Here is a 12,683-nt window from a genome sequence, read left to right as displayed (position 1 = left end):
TTGCCCTCATGAACCTCATGATTTCATATATGTGAAATCAGATTCGGCGGTAATGTCTTCTAACCCCCTCGGAGCGACATACGAAAATGTTTTATGATCAGAGACTGAATGTATTTCAGATTGCTGACAGATCCAGCTCTGAGCTATCAAAAGTTAGAGACTTTTTTCTCTCTGTTTCTTTCTATAGAGGAGTCAATAGTATTAAACAAGAAAGAACTGCATTATTTTTAGGGCAGAGGAGTGTGGGCAGCACTTAGGAGAAGTAAGAGAGTTAATCATGCGTCCTAAATGCAGCTGGCGGCCATGTACCTAGTGCATCCAGTTAACTAATCTTTCATTTTTGTACTGGGCACAGAGCCAGCACATCCAGGGACCAGGAGAGATGACTAGGGAGAACGTTGTAAAACTGCTGAACGTAATTCCCTATCACCAAATATAGACGTCTCTGAAGCTGACAATCTTATTCATAGGAAATGCAAGGACATGGTCCAAATTGTGAGAAAAGGAATCCAACTTGGTTGGGATAGGAAAGGAAAAACGAAAACAACGAAACTTTGGCCCACAAGTCCTTTCTGTTTGGAAAGATTTCTAAAGAGTGAACTTAGGCCTGCAGTACACCTAACAGCGCGATCTGCAGGCTGCTAGCGGGCCACCACGCAACCAAACCCAGCAGCTCAAGGTGGGAGAAAATTAAGTGGACAGAGTCTACCTTCCGAAGATGCTCTTTTTGTCAGAGCTTCCTGAGACCTTCCAGAGTGATGGGTTCCACATTATGTCCAGTCATTGCGGAGGGGGAGAGGGGAGATTTGGCCACCTGTAGACACTGGGTTTAATAATCTACAGCCTATTTCCAGCCTCAGAACAATTTCTGCTTCTACCTTATAACCCACCACAGCCCAATTTTCAAGAATCTTAATGTGGTTTATTTTTTTGAAAGAAAATGACCACAGAGAAAACATTTTTTAAAACAACCACTTTCAAATTATACATACAGTGTATGTATATGTATGAATACATATATTTTATTCACACTAGAGATTTAAGTCAAGCAGGTGTTCTGGCTCTTTTCCCTATATGGAAAGTTCAAAGAGGAGGATCTAAACATGGCTTCTTCCTAAGTTAGGCAGATTCTTTGGAGCACATTTCACAGGATGTTACTTAGGTGCTCTAATTAGCTGGACAAAATAATAATTACAAGTACAAAAAATAAATGGTAGGGCTACCCTGGTGGCGCAGTGGTTGAGAGTCCGCTTGCCGATGCAGGGGACACGGGTTCGTGCCCCGGTCCGGGAGGATCCCACATGCCACGGAGTGGCTGGGCCCGTGAGCCATGGCCGCTGAGCCTGTGTGTCCGGAGCCTGTGCTCCGCAACGGGAGAGGCCACGACAGTGAGAGGCCCGCGTACCGCAAAAAAATAAATAAATAAATAAATAAAATAAAATAAATGGTTAATTTCTTTAGCATAAAAATGAGTCTTAAAAATCAGTAAGTAAAGGATAATCCTGTAGGAAAATAGGCAAAGGATATATACAGAGAGCTCAGAAAAAGGAACAAAAACAGGAAATAGACATACAAAAATATACTCAACTTCGCTCGTAGTTTAAAAATTCAAATGATGATGAGATAGCAATTTTCACTTCCAGTTGGCAAAGATTAAAAAGAGTAGTAATACCAGGATAAGATGTGAGGAAACAGTCACTCTCACGCATTGTTGGTGAAGGTATTGATTGATGTAATGTTTTTGTGGTGGCAAGTTTGTAATACCAAAGTTGATCCAGGAATTTTACTCCGGAAGGTAACCAGAAACACATAAGTACACAAAGGCAAATTTACATAGATCATGATTGCAGCATAGTTCCTAATAGCCAGAAACTGGAAACAAACCACTAAAAAACATGAGGTAGATCTATGTGTACTCACACAGAAAGTGTTCTAAGATACGGCAACAAGTGAAAACAGCAAGTTACAAAAGTGATATAGAAAATGGTTCCATTTTTGTTATATGCAAATGAAAAAAATCTGATGGCATATATACTAAAATGTAAATACCAGTTATTTCTGGGGGTGACATTTTGGAGAACCTTCCATTTCTCCCTATGTATTTCTGTAATATTTGATCACATATTAAAGGTAAAATAAAAAATAGTTTTAAAATATAACAGCATGAACATCACTGAAGTCGTTTTTCTGACAAACATATTGGATCTGAATCTCAACATGAGGAAACAATCCCGTAAATTCAGATTATATAATATCCTACAGTACAATCAACCCAGACTCCTCAAATTTATCAATGTTATGAAAAATGGGAAGAGACTGTTCTAGATTAAGAATAACTAAAGAGAACTAATAACTAGCAATGTGTGATCTTTGGATCCTGCACACATAAAAAACATTATAAAGGACTTTGTAGCACGCAATTGCCTTGGTGGATCTAGGTGAAAGAATAGGATTTCTAGAATTATATTTTGGGAAATATTAGTATAGGAAATGCCTCTTTAACTGAAATGTATTGATGGCCTATCGATGCTAGGTGGTCCCATGGATATATTACCTCATAAAAAAGGAAGATGACTTCTTATTGTAGCTAAAACTCTAATTATTACTATTATCGCTGAGGGATACCAAGAGATTCAATTCTAGAGTATCTTTGGTTTATAGATTTCCAATGAGTGCCTAGATGCCAACTAGGATTTATTATGAAGTTGGGGAATTTCAGAGCTGGAGGGTTTCTTTCAGGTTGCATGGGCTCAACCCTCATGATTTTACAGATGAGCAAAAGGGACCCCGTTGGGCTATGATGTACCCATAGTCAGTTAAAAGGAAAACTGGTTTTGGAAATCTTGACTTCAAATTTAGTACTCTTACAATAAAACCCTAAAGACTTATTTAACACTAGCTGAAACATCAGCAAGGGACTACGCATCATAATGGCCTGCCCTGAGATGGGCCCCTTCTGCATGGAAAAAGGCTTAACACTTGGGGAAAAAAATGCGTGATAATCCTCAAGGCACACAGAGCCTCCACCTCTTAGCACTTGTGATAATGCAGGCAGGCTGTGAGTCCAGGTCGAACAAAGACATGCCATTTGCTTGACTTTTTTTAATTACATAAGAAAGCATGAGGGGGACATCCCTGGTAGTGCGGTGGTTGAGAATCCGCCTGCCAATGCAGGGGACACGGGTTCGATCCCTGGTCTGGGAAGATCCCACATGCCGCGGAGCAACTAAGCCTCTGTGTCACAACTACTGAGCCTGCACTCTAGAGCCCGCGAACCACAACTACTGACCCCAGTGCCACAACTACTGAAGCCCACTTGCCTAGAGCCTGAGCTCTGCAACAAGAGAAGCCACTGCAATGAGAAGCCCACACACTGCAATGAAGAGTAGCCCCTGCTCACTGCAACTAGAGAAAGATCTTTGCAAAGATCCAATGCAGCCAAAAATAAATTAATTAATTAAAAAATTTTTAAAAATCACGAGGGGGTATTCCCTGGTGGCGTAGTGGTTGAGAGTCCACCTGCCGATGCAGGGGACGTGGGTTCGTGCCCCCGTACGGGAGGAACCCACGTGACGCGGAGCGGCTGGGCCCGTGAGCCATGGCCGCTGAGCCTGCGCGTCCGGAGCCTGTGCTCTGCGACAGGAGAGGCCACAGCAGTGAGAGGCCCGCGTACCACAAAAAAAAAAAGCACGAGGAGTTCAAGCCGACACTTTTTTTCTCCCTAAGAAATACAAAAGAGAAAAGTGCCCGCTTATGGAAGGTAGATAACAAGAGTCCTAAGTCCTTTACTATCCTCCTGATAAACATCTCCCTCACAACGTTCCCAGCAGGCCTCACCCCATGTGGTAGAATGGTAGGAGAGACAGTAAATCTTTTATCCTTTATAAAAGTTCTGTACCTCCTTCTTGACCAGGAGTCCAGATTTACATCCCCTATTTTATATTTCCTTCTGAGGATAACTCCTGCCCTACACGGTGAATTTAAGGAAATCAAAACCCCCTGTTTGTAAAATGATTTCTCTGACTGGTTCATGCTGATTCCTCAGGGGCCAGTGGAATGTCCTATAGTGGTGACAGTGAGAGTGTGACTTCTTGTAGTGGGGCAGGTACTGGGGGTGGGGCCGGCAAAGGGCTGTAGAGGACACAGAGCACAAAGGTGAACAAGGCTAATGTTTGCAGAGGGAAGCCCAAGTCAAATAGCTGGAAGAACACATACGATGTCAAGTCAGGAGGCTACTGAGACTGGGGTTGCTCAGTTTGGGACTGAATGGAAATGGGCTCGTAGGACAGACAGTTTAGAGCCAGGCAAGGTCTCTTGGAAAACGGTCCCAGATTCTAGCTGGCAGATACAGCTCACCATTTGTGGCTGTCAGGGCCTGGTGTCTTGAAGCAACCAGGATCATGTGGACCCAGAAGAGCCACTGGTCAGTGAACAATAGTAAGAGCACCAGGGCCTGCATTAGGGTCTGGAGTAAAAAGTGGATCCCCACGTAAAAGGAGGTCAGCAGGATGTAAAGTCAAGGATAAACGCATTGTTGCCCCAGTAATCTAATCAAGGGAGGAGCCAGAATGCAAGCATGAAGCCCAAGATAGCAGGCAGCCAAGGTCAGTCTTGGAGGAGTCCATGCAGTGCTGAGGTGGGATGGGCTGGAGTGATGCCAGGGTCAAAGAGTGGGTGGTACAGCCACTTTGCATTCTGTTCCTACTGCTCTGAATGGGATGTGTCTTGTGCCATCCAAGGTTCCATCAAAAAATTTGTTTACTCTGTTTCCTTGCAATTAACTGGGAGTATGAAGGAACAAGGAAATGTTTGCTTATGGGGAAGAGTGTGTTTATGTTGACAGGAAGTTTGTTGTTGTTGTTTTTTTTTTGGCAGTATGCGGGCCTCTCACTGTTGTGGCTTCTCCCGTTGCGGAGCACAGGCTCCGGATGGGCAGGCTCAGCGACCATGGCTCACGGGCCCAGCTGCTCCGCGGCATGTGGGATCTTCCCGGACCGGGGCATGAACCCGTGTCCCCTGCATCGGCAGGTGGACTCTCAACCACTGTGCCACCAGGGAAGCCCAGGAAGTTTGAGTTAAAAGGAACCCCAGAATTTCAATCCTGCAGGCATTTCTACTGGAATTTGCTGGAGCAGTAGGAAGGGGGGAATATGGCCACAGGGACTGCACCATGATCAGCTACACCGAGTTCTCCAACTGACTGGTTGGGGATCCATGGGTCAGGCCAAGGTGTTCTGTTTAGAAAAACTGTGAGAATGCACTTGTTTTGGAGAGAGTGGGTAACATTAGCACACACTCAGCTAATGAAACATTTTAACTGCTCAGCTAATAGACATTTATGCTTAAGCCTGGAGAGAATGGAACGGAGGAACCTTGGGTTCTAGGGAAGGTGAGGTTCCCAGCATGGAAACCTGAGGACATAGGGCACCAGCAGGGCAGGGAACAAAGGGAGCCTGCACCCTGAGGGTGCTCCAGGGCCTGCTCAGAAGAGGGTAGAGCGTAGGGTCCAGCTGACGGGATGCCAGTGTACCTACCTTTACCACAACTTCTACCACAGTAGGCCAACCTTTATTTTGCACATAGGATTTCTGTAATTTTCTTTCACTTGGCTTTAGATCACTTGAAAACCACCACCTTATACCAACAGCACTGAGTGCTGTCCGTGTTCTCACCTCTGTGTTAGATGCTTTCTTGGTTATTCATGTAGGACCCTCTTCTCAAGGAGTTTACAGTCTCTCTGAAAATCCCAGTTTTATCTAATGGCAAAAAGGAGAGAACAGGACTTCCCTGGTGGCACTGTGGTTAAGAATCCGCCTGCCAGTGCAGGGGACATGGTTCGAGCCCTGGTCCAGGAAGATCCTACATGCTGCAGAGCAACTAAGTCCACGAGCCACAACTGCTGAGCCCGAGTGCCACAACTACTGAAGCCCGCACGCCTAGAACCTGTGCTCTGCAACAAGAGAAGCCACCACAGTGAGAAGCCCGTGCACCGCAACCAGAAGTAACCCCCACTCGCCGCAACTAGAGAAAGCCCACATGCAGCAATGAAGACCCAACGTAGCCAAAAATCAATCAATAAATATATAAATTTATTTTTTAAAAAAGGAGAGAACAATAGGGTAGCACTTAAGTGCTAAGTGTTAGGGGCTAGAAGTGAATCACAATTGCAAGGAAAGAGAGATCCCTGGGTTATGGCGGTGAGGGGCCATGTCAAAAAGGTACGGAAATTTCTACCCAAAAAAGTGGCATTTGAGTTGAACCTTAAAGGAGAAGAGGATTTGGAAAAGTGGGGAGGGTATTCTTAGCTTTGAGAACAGCATGAGCAAAGGTATAGGGCCTGTTTGGAAAGGCCTGTTTGGAAAATAGTAGATAGAGAAAACATATGGATGACTCACAGTGTTTTCCATTTTCTAAATTACTTATTCAGACTGTATCCTGAGCAACAACAATTTCCCGTGGTTTATAAATAGGTCCCAGTTATTTTAGTAGAATGTAACGCTGATGATCATTCATGGAATGTTCCACAGAGACTTCAGTTTCCCAAGGGCCAGGAGAAAATATATAAATGTGTAAGACACGATGCAGCACATGAAACATCATACATTACCATAGGTTCATCAAGCCTAGCACAAAATTTATGCAGAAACTTAGTGCTACTAACCAGGTAATTGTCTCTCTGTCTCATTCTCCCTCCTGGATTTGTTCCTGATTTACTATGCAAAGTGCGTAAGGCTTCAGATGACATGTACCTCTGGATACAAAAGAACGAGAATAGAAATTGGGAGATTAAAAAAAAAAAAAACAGGCACAAGAGATGAAGCCATTTGTCTGAGCTCACAGGGAGGGGGGTGCCAAGGTTACAATTCAGGATGCCCATTGCAAGTTTCCTTTCACCCAAGATCTTGAAAACAGAATTCCTACCCATCTCCATAAACTGAGAAGTCACCAGAATTGGACTGAATTCCAATTCCCATGATTCCTAAGACGAGGAGCTTTTCACAAGGCAGGCATGTTTCTTGGGGGCTGGGGATCCCAATTTCCTATACTTGAGAAACATTCCATTGCGTAAGTACACGTTATATGGTGTCCAAAAGAAAGAAGATATTTATATTGGTAATTGATTAGTTGAGGGATGGATCTGTATTTTGTTGCAATTAGCATTATCCTCAATGTTCCTATTCTATTTTCCAATATGCTTAAAAGGGATCACTACCGAACATTCCCCAGACTAAATAACACTACAAGTGATTCTAGAAGTTTTTGCAAAATTTGGAGGCTTCACCCACACACTGGCGCTCTAAATAAGAACAAGTGTTATTAAGTAGCCCTTTCATTCTTAAAATTAGGTCATCTTATTGAGTAATTAAAACCACCACCAATAGCATTTCTGGTCATTCCAATAATCCTCCCCCAAATTCTTAAAATACTACCAGAGTTGAAAAGGAAGTTCCACCCAACTTACCAAATGTAATAAAAACTGCCTGAGAAAAGTCCTTTGACAGGCAGAATTCGTAGCCAGTCAAAGAATATTATTTTCACACAGTGTTTAAGATTTACAGAATCCTTTCTTTTTTTAAAATTTATTTAATTTTTTGGCTGCGTTGGGTCTTCGTTGCTGCACGCGGGCTTTCTCTAGTTGCGGCGAGCAGGGGCTACTCTTCATTGCAGTGGCTTCTCTTGTTGTGGAGCTCTGGCTCTTCAGTAGTTGTGGCACGTGGGCTCAGTAGCTGTGGGTCACGAGCTTAGTTGCTCTGCGGCATGTGGGATCTTCCTGGGGCAGGGATTGAACCCGTGTCGCCTGCATTGGCAGGCAGATTCTTAACCACTGCACCACCAGGGAAGCCCCAGAATCCTTTCTTAATGCCTAAGGTTTTACTTGGTCCAGTCATGCTGGGTATAAGTTTTACACTTTATGACGATTTTTGGAAGGGAGAGGGTAAAGGTATTCTTTTTTGGACATGCTGTCTTTTATAGTGATATGATAGCAACACTGGATTATATATTAAACCACCAGCTAAATATAAATTAAGTTCACAGGCATAATCCAATCAAGCATGACCTACATATATTTTTGGGTTTTGACATCCCAACATCTTAACCTTAGGGTATGAAAGAACTGGACTAGGAATTGGGAGATTGTACCATAGAAATCAAATCAGGTTTTTCCATTCTGATCCCTAAAACAAACGAAGACAATTTATTTGTTTTAGGGATCAAAAATTAAACAAAGACAAAAAACAAAACACACCAGCTTTCCGAGATGTGGAAGTTTAGATAACGCCTTTTCTGTGTAGTTCTCAGGAAGTAAGATTCAAGTGCCCTTTGTTTGTATTTGTAAAGAGTGGCCACACACCCAGGTGATCAGGAAACACACCTTTCCTTCCTTTCTCCAGTATGGTCTTGTAGGCTTTCCCAAACTAGTATCCTCCCAGCACTCTCTCCACTGAATGTGACTTGAACAAAGGGCTTGGGGGTGGTGGGAAAGGAGGGTATCGTGGTACAACTAGCTTTGGAAATGTGAGACGTCCACCTTATGAAGCATGGTAGCCTATTAAAGTCTGAGAAAATCTGCAATTAAATTCAGGTCTGTTTTGGATTATCTGAGCATTTCCCAAGACAGCTTCACCACGGAACTCCATTCCCCTCTAGGCCGTGCATTCTGTGGGCTACATTTAGATAAGCAAGAACACTAGCTCAGACACAGGTCCTCAAAGGCTTTCTCTGCCACTTGACAGCTTTGAGAATTTGGGTAAGTCACTTACCCTCTCAGAGTCCTGGTTTCCTCATCTGAATTATGTAGAAAAGAAATCTAGCTCTGCCAGCCGGCCCTTGGCTTCACCACCCCGCCAAGGAGCGAGTCTGAAAAACCTACACTGGTGGGCCCCAAGCGGGACACTCCCCCCACCAGCTGCCGCCAGTCGCCTCAATGCCGGAGTAGAGCAGGGTTCCAAGTCTGTGGAAGATGTCATCTTGTGCCTGCCTGCCCACCCCACTCTCTGACCTTGCTAGTCTCTCAGGGTCTGAGATGCTGACCTTCACTGCTCAGCTAAGGGCTCCAGAGACTCTACTTTCTCTATACGTGTCCAGCTAAGTAAACCTAGGATGCTGTTACACCTGAGGGGAGTGAGGAGTGGGCGGTCAGGGCACCAGAGTCAGAGCCCTCTGGGGCCTCAGGCAGAGTGAAACTGTAACCAGCAGGGGATGAGTGAATTTTGGCACAAACTGGGCTGCTGCATGGTAGGGAACCCCCAGCTGAAGAAGAAGAGGAGGTGGCTTGACTGGGCCATGATTGAGGAACCAATGAATTTTGTCCACCTGACTCACATTGGCTCTAGGGAGATGGGGGTTGGAGATGGACTGGCCATGACAGGTGCAGTTCAGGAGCAGATCAGATTCAAGGGAGAGCAAGACAGGTTGTGGAGCAATTCTAGGGGCTTGTAGCTCCAATAGGAATGGTTCTGCTGTATGTCCAAGCTTCACTCTGTCCAGCCCAGAAGACATGCTGCCCCTACCAGTTTCCCTCCTAGAATCAGTGACCCCAGGGCCCCTCTTTTCTCTATCTAATAGTGCCTCAAAAGGCTTGGGCGCTGGACTCCCTCTTCTCCCTCTGGCTGTAGCCCCTCCTGGAGATGGGATCAAGGCAGCAGGACTGACCAAGTGACTACTCGTTAGCCAGAGAAGCTCAGCTGAAGCCCTGAACACGCTCAGATCTGAGGGAGGAGTTTTCTTGGACTTGGAATGTGATCCCTTCTCCTGAATGACAGCCTAGGTGCCATATGCTTTTAAACTCTTAACCTGGAACTCCTTAATTATGGTCGGTAGGTGAGATGACCAAAGCTGAAGCTGGCTTTGCTGAGATGCTGCCTACCTCCCTGCCCTTCTCTTTCCTCCTGGAATGAACTGAAGCAGATGTCAAGCAGGGACTGGGAGGGTGACCCCTGGCTAGTTTACTCTTTCTCTTTAGATCTCAGACTTTAAACTCACAGTGCCTCAATATGTCTCTGCCAATACCAGGGTCTTTCTCTAGGTAGGCCTCTAACCCTATGTTTCTGTAGCATTGCTGGCTGCCTACAATCTTTCCTTTTTTTAAATTAATAAAAAATTTAATTAAAAAAAGAAAATAAATCTATCTCTCATCATATTTTGAAGACATAGTATGTACTCAGTAAAGACTTGCCTCCTTCCCTTCGCAATCCATGGTAGTATAAATCTTTCTGTGTCGCACCAAGTGTTCCAACGTCCTCTCTAATGTGACCACTTGCTTTTTCCAGTCTCATCTCCCAGTAACAGGGAGAAGTGCTAACGCTCTTTTAAAGCCAGACTCTCTAGAATGTAAACTTACTAGCTGTGGGACTTAAGCCCAGTTACCTACCTTCTCTGTGCCCAAGTGTTCCCACCTGGAAAATGGGGCTAATAATGGTAACTGCTTCATAGGGTTGTGAAGATTAAAGGTTAATATTGATAAAGCACTCAGAATAACATCTGGACTAGGTAAGTGCTCAATAATCTCATTAAAGCTACTAGTAGTTTTATTTTCTAATCATACACTATACTCCAGACACACTTGGCTCTTGGCTACACAAAGATACCTGATGCTTTCCCATGTCCATGTCTTTGCTCTTGCTGACCTCTTCACCTGGAGTGTCCTTCTTCACCTGTTCAACCTGGTAAAATCCTATGTATTATTCCAGGCCCAACCATGAATGCTACCTTCTTGATGAAGGCCACCTTCTTGATGAAGGCTTTCCAGATTTCCCCTAACCTGGTAGCTTCCTCTTTTATTTATTTATTTATTTTGCAGTACGCGGGCCTCTCACTGTTGTGGCCTCTCCTCTCCCGTTGCGGAGCACAGGCTCCGGACGCGCAGGCTCAGCGGCCATGGCTCACGGGCCCAGCCGCTCCGCGGCATGTGGGATCTTCCCGGACCGGGGCACGAACCCGCGTCCCCTGCATCGGCAGGCGGACTCTCAACCACTGTGCCACCAGGGAAGCCCGGTATCTTCCTCTTTGAAGGAATCCCCTCAGGGCTTTGTAGCTCTCTCCTGGCTCTTATCATGTTCAACTTTGTATCCAATGAGTTTTATACTCCTGGAGGAGCAATACACACACACACGCACACACACACACACACACACACACACACACACGCAACACCCAGCAGTGTGATCGAGCAGGGAAAACTTCAGGCTGGGAACCAGGAAACCTGGGCTCTGGTCCCAGACCAACCACTCTATAATCTTGGGTAAGTCACTTCATTGAGATTTGGTTTCCTCTTTCTTAAAACAGTGGGTTGGATTAGATGAGATCCGAAGCCTCTTCTATCTCTACCCTTCTGTAAGTCTAGTGTACACTCCTTGGACTGCCATATACATGCCTGTGGGATTTCCAGTGAATAGAGGAACAAAGTTTGATCCAGAAATATCTGGTCACAAACCCTTGATTGCATTGTTTTTAAAAGCAAAAGACTGAACAATCCAAATAAATAAAGTGTGGCATATAATGGAATAGTAAGCGGCTGTAACAGCAACAACATAGAATAAGGAAGCTTACCATGTGCTGAGAAGGAGAAAGCTTTAGGATGCATTAAGTGAAAAAAAAGGCAAGATACAGAACAGTGTTTGTAGTATGCTACGTGTTGTATAATAAAGGGAGAGAAGTAATAAAACTATGTATTTGATTTTGTTTATACATGCCTAAAGAGACACTGGACAGGTATCTCTTTTAGAGAAGTGCCCCGTTAGAGCACATAGAAATTTAAAAAGTGGTTACCTATGGGGAATGGAGGTGGGGCTATGAGGTGAGTGGGGACAGGGTGAGAGTGAGAATTTCAATGCATACCTTTCAATACCATTTTGATTATTTACGAATGTGAATGTATTGCCTACGCAAAGAAAAAGCTAAAGTTAAAAGAGAAACCTCTGATGGTGACAGTATTTTTTTTTTTTTTTTTTTTTTGCGGTACGGGGGCCTTTCACCGTTGTGGCCTCTCCCGTCGCGGAGCACAGGCTCTGGACGCACAGGCTCAGTGGCCATGGCTCACGGGCCCAGCTGCTCCGCGGCATGTGGGATCTTCCCGGACCGGGGCACGAACCCGCGTCCCCTGCATCGGCAGGCAGACTCTCAACCACTGCGCCACCAGGGAAGCCCGGTGACAGTATTTTTAAACAAAAACATATATTTATCTTGTTGATTTTCAGTTTTCAGTGAGGCTAGGGAAGAACTAAGGAATGATTTACTAATTGATTGCTGCAGCTTTGTACTGGGGTATGAATCCCTGTGGCAACATTGTCATTGGAAAGGTGAAACTCTGGCAGTTGAGATATTCCTGGAGTTTTCTTCTCAAGCCAGCCACATTGATTCTCCAGTTCATACCACCTGATACAGGTGCTCAGAAACCAGAGGCCTCCATCTGTCTGGGATGTGGCCAGTGATTGTGTGAAAGGCCCCCAACTACAGCATCAGCATCCTTATTCTTTCTGGAGGATCTGGGAGAATTCAGTTGAGGAGGAGGACAGGGGCAGCCTAGCAAATTCTCAGATCCTCTTGGAGGGCAAATTAACAGAAGAATGACTGGAGAAGGCTCTGATTAGCACCTACATTGCCAACAGCTAAGACACAATTCAGAGAATGCATTCGGATAATTTTCCCAGCCTTCCCTAGAATCTACCCCTCAGATAGCATAA

General features: G+C 44.8%; 1 pseudogene; it reads left to right on the top strand.

Annotated features, from left to right (window-relative positions):
- Positions 1–9,201: 9,201 nt before the first annotated feature.
- LOC115864191 (CDC42 small effector protein 1 pseudogene) lies at positions 9,202–9,441 on the top strand (annotated as a pseudogene).
- The last annotated feature ends 3,242 nt before the right edge of the window (positions 9,442–12,683 follow it).

Source organism: Globicephala melas, chromosome 12 (genome assembly GCF_963455315.2).
Source record: "Globicephala melas chromosome 12, mGloMel1.2, whole genome shotgun sequence".
In the NCBI taxonomy this organism is placed as follows: Eukaryota; Metazoa; Chordata; class Mammalia; order Artiodactyla; family Delphinidae; genus Globicephala; species Globicephala melas.
Note: the sequence above shows the minus strand (reverse complement) of the source record. Positions and strands in the feature narration are given on the sequence as shown.